Genomic DNA, 11,243 nt, shown 5'->3' with positions numbered 1-11,243 from the left:
GGGGGGTGTTTGGGGAGATGGAGGGAGTGGGGTGTTTGGGGAAGGTGGGGGGTGTAGTTGGGTGAAGGGAATCTTTGGGGGGTTGGCGAGGGGGCGTTGGGGGGAGGATAGAGGGGAGTTGGGGGGGGGGGGGGGTTAATATATTTGGAAACTTTAGATTGCTGGCCACCTGAAACTAGAGCCACTGAAAGAACTCTCAGCGTTTTGCTCCTGAAAGGTAAAAGCAGATTATTGCGGATGCTGGAATCTGAAATTTTAAAAAATACCGGACAATCTGAGCAGGTCTGACAGCATCTGTGGAGAGAGAAGTGAGCTAACGTTTGGAGCCTGGATGAGAGTCAAAACGTTAGCCTCCTCCACAGATGCCGTCAGACCTGCTGAGATTGTCCAGCATTTTCTGTTTTTACTCCTGAAAGGTTACTGACCCCTGCCATAAACCTTTGCGCAAGAGTCAAAGGCTTAATTTCAGCAACGAGTGCACTTCATAAAACAATGTACTGCGCTTCACTGGCGGGAACATGCGACTGGGGTGTCCTGAGGCGGCGCTTGGTCAATGCAAATCTTTCTTTTGGCAATGAACTAAACAACACATGAGACTGTCGGTGGCAAACGACGGGGGAGCACTGTGGCCAAGGCGGGGCAGGGAAATGTTTGCTGGGACTAATTGTCAAAGGAACGTGAACTCCATCTCCCAGAAGGCCCGGGCGGCAGTGCCGGGCTGCAGAGCGCAGCGCTGCCGGCGGTCACTGGCGGAGAGACGGTGCAATAAAAGTAGCAGCAAAGAGCCGAGACTGAGCTGAGAAACCGGGCACACACAGATACAACGCGCAGGTAGGAAGTGTGTGTGTGTGGTTTTTTTTGGTCTCGATACAGTGTTTCCTGGTGGCATTTGGTTGGCGCTGTGTAACAATGGAAAAGCAACAATGAAGCTGGGGCAGAACCGTCCGCTCGGCAACTTCGAAACTCTGGTTACCAGGACGAGAGCTTCGTTTGTTTCCGTGCCGTCCGGTTACCCGGGTCCCACAGCCCAAGGAGATTCCGGAAAAGTTGCCTTTCGAACCCAAATTTCAGAAGTTTCTCGATTCCAATTTTTCCCATCACCAAACGAGGTCCTGCAGCGTTTGGTTCTCTCTTTTTAAAATTGGAAGTTTAAAAAACAAACAAATAACCACTTCCCGCGTATAAAAGCTCGGCAGCCTTGATTCAGGAATTAAAAGCAGTGCAGAATCGTTAAATGTGCTTCATGGTTGCCCAGAGGGAGGGACAGGAGCTTCAGACCATAACAAACCAGGTGGTGCTGGTATCTGGATGCATGGCAGCTATATCAGCTTTTACTCTGGGCAGGAAACCAGAATCAATTGTGGGATATTGATGCACTGAAGTGGGCCATTATTAGGCCTGTCCTTCAAATTGAGCTCTTGGCCCGGTGGCGATTAAAGAAAACCACTAATGTGTCTTGTGACGTTGTATGCTCCCAAATTAGAGGGGGAGGGAAACGAGATGGGACCTCTGCTTTTCATCTGTTAATTAATATAGTGTGTAAGTGTGATTATTATAAAGAACAACATGTGTTGTTTGAACAAATGCACTGCCTTTCCAGTACACATGTTTGTGTAGAAAAGCAAAGTACCTGATTCTTCAGTCAAAATGAAGATCTCCCCCCCCCCCCCCCCCCCAAACCAACCAACTACCTTGCCTCAAACAAGGATAACAATTAAAAGGAAAACATTCCACTGATTTCCCCCAATTGAGAAAGCTGCCCTGTGCAACTTGTTTAATTGCTGGACAATTGTTCTTGAAAGTTTCTTACGCTTGAACATATTTGAGTGAAAGGCCAGAATAAATGGCATCCCATTTTTATACTTGACTGTTTGTCTTCATTAAAATGATGTTTCTTATTCCCAGTAATCCAGGAATTATACTGCTGAAGGGGATTTTTCAGCACTTTTTTTCATAACTTTCAATCCTTGGTCCCAATGAGATATTTATCTCGTTCTTTGGCAAAAGTATTAAGCTTATGTGATACTTAGTCGCAATTTAGCTGCACGCATGATTGCCTGCTTGCTACCACAGGGTTGGTTATGAGACATGGTTCACGAGGCCTATTGAATATTTAAAGCATGTTCTACCCTTTTTGTGTTTATTGTTTTGGGTGCCATTGGGGAAAAAAAACCGTATCTGAATAATTGCACAAAAGTGTTTGCAGTTCATTCATGGAGCAACTGCGATCTGAAAGAATAATGCTCTGTCAAGTCTGGCAGCTGGCCAGTCCCTATGTCATCGTAAACTGCCCATTGGCCAGTGAAGTCGAATTAACAAAACCAGCCAAAAGCAATAGAATTTGTTTTCTTTACAATTTCACATTGCATGACTGTACTTTTCGACAATATGTCACATTGTACTTTAATGCCTTTCGAGGAACATAAAAATCAAATGTTCATGGCAAGAGCCCACACTGAAAAGGGTAAAAAAAAACTTCTTTAATATCTTAGAATAATTTTAATCAATTTCAGTAATTAGATGTAACCCATCTTTTAATTTGTAATGGCTTTGGCAAAGTAAGCTGGCAGAATACTGTTTAAAGCCCTGCCGCAGATTCCTAGTGGAGCTACAAATGCAAAATGTTAGGCATGGACCTGTACATAGCTAATATCTGAAATGTGTCAGGTCAAACATTCAGTATATCACAGTAAACATCTGATTGCTGTACTGTCTGCTGGCTGAAGTTCTTTTTCACAACCCTGCGACAACTCTTCCATCTAAAAAATAGCCTGGATGTTGCGTGTGGGATCAAATTGGAGCTTGTTGCCAGGCACCATTGAAATAGATTATTGGTCAACATTTTGGGTGGAGATTAGGTGAGGCCTCAGCCATTTGCAGTTCCCACCCTCTTATTTATGGCGTTTATTTTTTTTTAAAAGGACAATTGGTTTTAGCCATCTCTGCATCTGCTTTCTGGGGAGGTGTGGGTGTCATAAAGGGGTCTATAGAGGGAAGGAAGTGATGGAGGGGATAGGAGGAAGAAGTGCAAAACTGTCATCTTCGGAAAAATATATGTGGCAACAGAACCCAAACAAGCCACATCTGGACTCAGTTCTTGGCAGCATTGATCGATATAAATGACAAGATGCTCATTTAAAATCAAGGACTTCCTTTACCACTTTATCAACAATTTTGAATTGGAACTTCTGTTTTATTCATTAATAAATCCAGTAGAGTCTGAGTGTAGCATTCATGAAACAATTTGTAGTGCTGTAGAGACCATGCTAGGAAAATTTGCATCCGAGCTATAGTATTATTGCAATCAACACAACATGCCCAATACATAATGGGTTTATAAAACCAAGAGTGAGGACAACCACATCCAGTATCCAAAACTTCAAAAGTTTTAATTTTTTTTTCTCCCCCCTTCTAACCCCTCAAATTTTGTTTCGTCTCCAGAAGTTGCAGGGTTTGCTTGATGTGTGAAGTGATAATAGCCTTGCTATATTTTGCCCAAGTCCAATCTTTGTGTGTGAGCATTTCCAGACAGTGTCAGTAGGGATATTTGATCATGTCCTCAGCAAGGGCCCACCCCAAAGCACTTTGAGATGGCTGTTGGCAGTGGAGAGTGCTGCATTAATGTAAGCAATTTTTTTCTCATGGCCCAACCTACTTCTTGGAAAGCACTGAGGCAAATGGTGCAATTTAGCCCAAGACTGAACCGTGAATCTTTTTTTCATCTACATGGCTTGGTCCTTCAACAGACCACAAATTTACACATGACCCATCATGGGAAGGTAGTTTATTTTTAAGAGAAAGAAATGGGAAGCCTTAAAATAAAATACTGGACCTACCTTGCAAATCTGTCAGCATTCGAGAAGGGAAAGATTAATATTTTCTGCTCGGGTCTCATGATCCATCAGCAAAGTTGGATTGACATTTTAAAAAAGTTTTGTGACTGTTGTTCTGCTTTTGCAATGTGAACTGATTCACGTTTAATAATCTATGAAAGTGCGGTTGACTGAAAAGTACCATGTTTTGATGGCCGTTTACTTAGCATCCAGAAGAGCAAATTTGTAACAGGTCTTATCTAGTTAGTCTTTCCAGTCACCACCAAAACAAGGTCATAAATATGAATTTGGGGTAATTACCATATTCTGTGGTTTTTATGAACTTGTTGCCATTTTGTTAATGAACGCTTTTTGAAAATCAATTCTAATCTCAAAGCTATACTGTTGCTCATTAGCTGTTGCACTGACTTCAGCCACTGGCGGCTTGTTAAATAGCTGTACAATCCTGCATTACTGACAACTGTTTGTAAAGCTCCTTGCCCCATAATGTAAAATAGTTCAGTTTGTAGATTGTTCACTGTAAACACCAAAGTGTCCTGCCTTTGACCTTTGATCGGAACAGACAGTACAACTTCACGTGCCATCTAATTGCTTTCTGCTTTCATAGTCCCAGAAATTCGAACCCACAAAGCACTTTGAATATAGCTTAGTTTTAAGGGTACTGGTTATACACAAGCGGTGATGAATTCAATTTCCCTGTGTTGGCAAAACAATGTTCAAAGGACTGAATAAGTCCAATTGTCCACAGCCCAAAGGCGTGTTGTCCATAATCACTTGTCATAAATGAAAACCACAACTACAAATCATTCTGCATTCTGTCGGGTTTTTTTCAGCTGACTTGTACACTGCGTCAGTCAGATGACATCTGAGCTAACAGCTGTTGAAATAAAGAATGGTTCTACAAAATTACAAGTTGAAGTAAACTGTTTTTGTTTTGTTTTTGTCACTCGATAAACACAATTCCCTGATGTAGAGGCCCAATGTTTGACCTACTACCTATTTTCCTCTCTTACTGGTTTTTTTTTTAGCGAGTTGTGAAGAGGTTCAGGAGGACAGCCTGGTCTTCTCAACCCTGCGCTCCAATGGCATAGTCACGCTCAGTAGAATGTGGAACCAACTTGCTATACCTGTGTCAAGCAACGCCTTAAGAGTGACAATGCTCTTCATCATTATGACAGCCACAGAATATCTGATTTGTTGAACTGAGCATTTTTACATCCCTGCATTCTTGCTCGCGTGCCGTTTTATTATATATCAGAGGTGTAAAGTATTTTCTTGTAGTAAAATGGAATATCATCAGATCTGGACCCCACTCTCATATATGATGATTTACTTGATGGTGCATCTTTCATTTCGAATCTGTACCTCCTCCACTCATATCAGTGCTTGCACCATACAATATGGGGAAAATGAATGGAGATATTAGAGAGCCACTTTTCAATGTCATAGCTGATCTTTATAGTTTATCCTGAGAGGTGTCTAATTGTGATGCTGAACATTGTAGAATTCACAGACTGCAGTCAATGTACACGTATTCTACATTTAGATGTGACATAAAGCAGCTATTAGTTTATCTATAACGCAAATCCACAAAGAGGGGGGGGAAACAAGGCTGGTCCATCAAACTTGCCTTTCACTCTGATAGCCTGCATGAATCATCAGAACCAATTTTGCCAGCCCAGTGCATCTGGGGAATGCCCACTTCCTGGGCCAAGAAGAGGGGTAAGGGAATGCCTGAGGGGAAAGTGCTCGTCTCTGCAAGAGATGTAAGCAAGCAGGTGAGGCAGGAGCGGATGTAGCTAGTCTTAGTGGGTCAAATCTCGAACAACGATGAGTCAGAGGACAGGAGGGAGATAGAGAACCTAGTGGAGTGGTGTAACGATAACAATCTCCCCTCTGGCAAAACTAAAGAGCTGGTCATGCACTTCAGGAAGCAAAGTACCATGCACACCCCTATCTGCATCAATGGTGCATAGGTGGAGACGGTTGACAGCTTCAAATTCCTACGTGTACACATCGCCAACAATCTGTCCTGGTCCACCCAGGTCAACGCTACGACCAGGAAAGCACAACAGCGCCTATACTTTCTCAGGAAACTAAGGCAATCCGGCATGTCCACAGTGACTCTAACCAACTTTTACAGATGCACCATAGAAAGCATCCTATCTGGCTGCATCACAGCCTGGCAACTGCTCGGCCCAAGACCGTAAGAAACTAGAGTCGTGAACGCAGCCCAGTCCATCACACAAACCCGCCTCCCATCCATTGACTCTGTCTACACCTCTCGCTGCCTTGGGGAAAGTGGGCAGCATTATCAAAGACTCCTCCCAACCGGCTTATTCACTCTTCCAACTTCTTCCATCGGGCAGGAGATAAAGTCTGAGAACACACTAACAGATTTCCCCCCCCGCTGTTACCATGCTCCTGAATGACCCTCATATGGTCTGATCTGGTCTCTTCATGCATCTTCTTTACTGAGTATGCTTCACCTGATGCCTGTGTCTATATATTTACATTGTGTATTTATCGTATGTCCTATGTTTGTTTTTGCGAATGGAATGATCTGTCTGGAGTGTACGCAGAACAATACTTTTCACTGTATCTCAGTACAGGTGACAATAAACAAATCCAATCCCTCATTTTCTCCCCACCTACACCAATGCTTGAATGGGTACTCGTTTTGAAGAATATATATATATATTTTTTTTAAAAAAAGACAGGATATAGAGAATTGGAGATGGACAGACAATACAGACCAGAGAATAAAAATTGATGGCTCCTGAAAATTCAGGTGCTGCACACAAGGTTTTATTTTCCTGCAGCTCCATTTGAATGGGAGAAAACTTGGCTGCTGCTTCAGTCTTCTCTGGGATTGTAGCAGCACCGCCCCCCCCCCCCCCCCCCCCCCCCAAACCCCAACCTCCCCTGCTGCAAGGCCCTGGTAGAGGATGAGTCTGTGCCTGCCGCACTTTGGGTCTGTGCTATAGACCTGAAACTACAAATACAGGCAGATTCATGTCGGTGAAACCGAACAAGCTTTGGCTCTTTGCCTGGCACTCAAGACACAGGATAGAACAAGAAAATACACCCCACAGTATTCAGCATTCTCACTAATAGTCTCTTGTTTCGCAAGAGAGAAAATATATGGAGATAATAAAAATTGTTTGAATGTCGACACAGTCCCAGAGGACCATAGGCTGTTCTTCTCTTGATCCTCACACTTCAGGCAAGGTTGAGAAGGCAGGGACCTTATGAATAACCTCAGCCAGTACAAATAATATTTTTGTATGGTTCACGGGTGCTTGATTTGGGCCCACAAAGGATGAAACAAAGATTAAGATAAAATCATGAGTGAAATCCAAAAAAGATTTGATTTTCTCCTCCAGGGAGCTCAATGAGAACTACGGATTTAGTGAATGGGATCAGTGAAGATTATATCCCAGTTTCATTGTATAAAGTGCAGTTGGTGTGTGAGTTACTGTCTGGTCCTGTAGTTGCCAAGATAGTTAAGAAGTTACCAGTGGGCGGAGTTAAATGACTTTTGGGAGTGATTGGGCAGGAGTGAAGGTTGTAGCTTCACCCATGATTACAGAGTCCAATGGAGGTTAAGGAGACAGGACAGTTGCAGGAACAATTTCCTGAGATTCTCTCTTCCCCCCACCCCCCCCAACCCACTGTGTGGTGACCAACCCTATGGCTAAACAAAGGTTACCACCCATGATTATTGCCACACTGCATGGCAGGGAGGAGTAGCCAAAACTATCCTTGGGGAGGATGATAACTCCGGTGAGGCGTTTGTGAGGACAGCTTTGGCTGAGGCCTGGAAAACCGATCCAGAGATACAGTATTTGGCACAGACAACTCTATACGAAGTTGAGGCTGAGGGCGGTTCAGGAGGGTTGCTACCTTAAGAACGGGGTTCTGATGAGGAAATGGAGACACCCTCATAGGCTCGTGGTTGAGGACTGGACGGTTGTTCATGAGGTAGTGGTACTGTCCAAGTATCATCAGGTAGTCCTGCGGATAGCGCATGAGATACCAATGGCAGAACATCTGGGAATACGGTAAACTCAGGGCTCAGTCAACAGGCATTTGAAATGAAAATGAAATGAAAATCGCTTATTGTCACGAGTAGGCTTCAATGAAGTTACTGTGAAAAGCCCCTAGTCGCCACATTCCGGCACCTGTTCGGGGAGGCTGGTATGGGAATTGAACCGTGCTGCTGGCCTGCATTGGTCTGCTTTAAAAGCCAGCGATTTAGCCCAGTGTGCTAATCCATTGGATTGGATTTGTTTATTGTCACATGCACCGAGGTACAGTGAAAAGTATTTTTCTGCGAGCAGCTCAACAGATCATTAAGTACATGAAATGAAAAGGAAATAAAAGAAAATACATAATAGGGCAACACAAGGTACACCATGTAACTCGATAACACCGGCATCGGGTGAAGCATACAGGGTGTAGTGTTAATCAGATCAGTCCATAAGAGGGTCGTTTAGGAGTCTGGTAACAACGGGGAAGAAGCTGTTTTTGAGTCTGTTTGTGCGTGTTCTCAGACTTCTGTATCTCCTGCCCGATGGAAGAAGTCTTAAGAGTGAGTAAGCCGAGTGGGAGGGGTCTTTGATTATGCTGCCCGCTTTCCCCAGGCAGCGGGAGGTTAGGGAGAGCTCGCAGAGAGTCGCCTTGCTCTGGCGCCATCTTGTGCTTCTCGGGCTGCAAACTCCTGGCCGGGGCTGCACCAGGATGTAGTGCAGTTCTGTCGAACCTGTCAGGTAATAGGTAAACCACAGAAGGTGATCAAACCCGTACCATTAATACCCATCCCAGTGTTTGAAGAACCGTTTAGTCGGGTACTGGTCGATTGTGTAGGACTGTTGCCTAAAACAAAGGCAGGGCATCAGTACATCCTTACGATCATGGATAAGACACAATTCCCGGAAGCTATGCCTTTACCAACCATTACCGCTAAGATAGTATTGGAAAAACAGACGTAGCTTTTCGCCTGCAATGGATTACCCTTAGAGGTACAATCGGACCAGGGTTCTAACTTCATGTCAAAGGTTTTCCATGGTATAATTGATGGGCTGGGTATCAAACCGTTAAAATCAACCGCCTATCATCCCCAAATTCCGGGAGCTTTAGTGAGGTACCATTAGACCCACAAGACCATGATTAGGGCCTATTGCCACGACTACCCAAAGGATTGGGACTAAGGGTTGGATTTCCTACTATTTGATAACAGGGATTCTGCGACCAAATCTACTGGTTTCAGTCTGTTTGAGTTGGATTACGGACATGAGATTACGGGGTCTGTTAAAAGCAATGGAGAAGTTTCACAAACCAGAGGACCATTCCTCAAAGTTGGATGACACATTTCTGGGAAGACTCACAAGGGCCTGTCCGATAGCTTGGGAGCATTTGAAGTTTTCTGGAGCTAGAATGAAACTGTAGAAGGACAAGCAGGCTAGGTCCCGAACCTTCCAGGTTGAGGATGAGGTATTGGTAATGTTCCTGTTGCAACAATATGTGTCGTTGATTTATGTCTTGCATACCACATAATGAAACGTCCATGCCTGAAGTTTGTGCCTGAAGTTGGGGGGCGGGGGGGGGATGTAAAGATCTCCTGTTAATCCCTGTCTGTCCCTTGTTTTGTCCTTTCAATTTTTGTACCTGGACAATTTATGAAGAATGCACCATTAATTTTAAAATGGGAAACCCCAGCAGGATGTGCTGTTTGGTGATGACACGCCTTGATGGACGTGGCTGGTGGCCGAAGAGTTGATTAAATTGTCAGGTGCTTTGCTGGTACTCAATGCTGATTGGTGCTGACTATTCTGGAAGGTTCTGCGGGCAAGGAGGGTTTTATCTTGCTTTCAGTTGTGTTTTGATCAAGCTGGAGGGTCACAGCCTGGATCTCTCACTCTCTCTCCCGCTCTCTCTCTCCCGCTCTCTCTCTCCCGCTCTCTCTCTCTCTCCCGCTCTCTCTCTCTCTCCCGCTCTCTCTCTCTCTCCCGCTCTCTCTCTCTCTCCCGCTCTCTCTCTCTCTCCCGCTCTCTCTCTCTCTCCCGCTCTCTCTCTCTCTCCCGCTCTCTCTCTCTCTCTCCCGCTCTCTCTCTCTCTCCCGCTCTCTCTCTCTCTCCCGCTCTCTCTCTCTCTCCCGCTCTCTCTCTCTCTCCCGCTCTCTCTCTCTCTCTCCGCTCTCTCTCTCTCTCCCGCTCTCTCTCTCTCTCCCGCTCTCTCTCTCTCTCCCGCTCTCTCTCTCTCTCCCCGCTCTCTCTCTCTCTCCCCGCTCTCTCTCTCTCTCCCGCTCTCTCTCTCTCTCCCGCTCTCTCTCTCTCTCCCGCTCTCTCTCTCTCCCGCTCTCTCTCTCTCCCGCTCTCTCTCTCTCCCGCTCTCTCTCTCTCCCGCTCTCTCTCTCTCCCGCTCTCTCTCTCTCCCGCTCTCTCTCTCTCCCGCTCTCTCTCTCTCTCCCGCTCTCTCTCTCTCTCCCGCTCTCTCTCTCTCCCGCTCTCTCTCTCTCTCCCGCCTCTCTCTCTCTCCCGCTCTCTCTCTCTCCCGCTCTCTCTCTCTCCCGCTCTCTCTCTCTCCCGCTCTCTCTCTCTCCCGCTCTCTCTCTCTCCCGCTCTCTCTCTCTCCCGCTCTCTCTCTCTCCCCGCTCTCTCTCTCTCCCCGCTCTCTCTCTCTCCCGCTCTCTCTCTCTCCCGCTCTCTCTCTCTCCCGCTCTCTCTCTCTTCCCGCTCTCTCTCTCTCCCGCTCTCTCTCTCTCCGCTCTCTCTCTCTCCCGCTCTCTCTCTCTCCCGCTCTCTCTCTCTCCCGCTCTCTCTCTCTCCCGCTCTCTCTCTCTCCCGCTCTCTCTCTCTCCCGCTCTCTCTCTCTCTCCCGCTCTCTCTCTCTCCCGCTCTCTCTCTCTCCCGCTCTCTCTCTCTCTCCCGCTCTCTCTCTCTCTCCCGCTCTCTCTCTCTCTCCCGCTCTCTCTCTCTCTCCCCGCTCTCTCTCTCTCTCCCGCTCTCTCTCTCTCTCCCGCTCTCTCTCTCTCTCCCGCTCTCTCTCTCTCTCCCGCTCTCTCTCTCTCTCCCGCTCTCTCTCTCTCTCCCGCTCTCTCTCTCTCTCTCCCGCTCTCTCTCTCTCTCCCGCTCTCTCTCTCTCTCCCGCTCTCTCTCTCTCTCTCCCGCTCTCTCTCTCTCTCTCCCGCTCTCTCTCTCTCTCTCCCGCTCTCTCTCTCTCTCCCGCTCTCTCTCTCTCTCCCGCTCTCTCTCTCTCTCCCGCTCTCTCTCTCTCTCCCGCTCTCTCTCTCTCTCCCGCTCTCTCTCTCTCTCCCGCTCTCTCTCTCTCTCCCGCTCTCTCTCTCTCTCTCTCCCCGCTCTCTCTCTCTCTCTCCCGCTCTCTCTCTCTCTCCCGCTCTCTCTCTCT

The 11,243-nt window shown here is 46.4% G+C and overlaps 1 protein-coding gene across 3 annotated transcripts in view; it reads left to right on the top strand.

The window, feature by feature from the left end:
* Positions 1-703: 703 nt before the first annotated feature.
* The window catches only part of LOC140395582 (transmembrane channel-like protein 6), a 132,041-nt gene continuing 121,501 nt past the window's right edge, over positions 704-11,243 (top strand). The window contains exon 1 of one of the 3 annotated variants that reach the window (XM_072483539.1): positions 704-831. The gene's annotated coding sequence lies outside the window, so the exon portion shown is untranslated. The remainder of the gene's footprint in view (positions 832-11,243) is intronic. The other 2 variants (XM_072483542.1, XM_072483540.1) reach the window with 2 other exon arrangements.

Source organism: Scyliorhinus torazame, chromosome 18, assembly GCF_047496885.1.
Source record: "Scyliorhinus torazame isolate Kashiwa2021f chromosome 18, sScyTor2.1, whole genome shotgun sequence".
NCBI lineage: Eukaryota > Metazoa > Chordata > Chondrichthyes > Carcharhiniformes > Scyliorhinidae > Scyliorhinus > Scyliorhinus torazame.
This window is presented reverse-complemented; position numbering and strand designations above follow the sequence as displayed.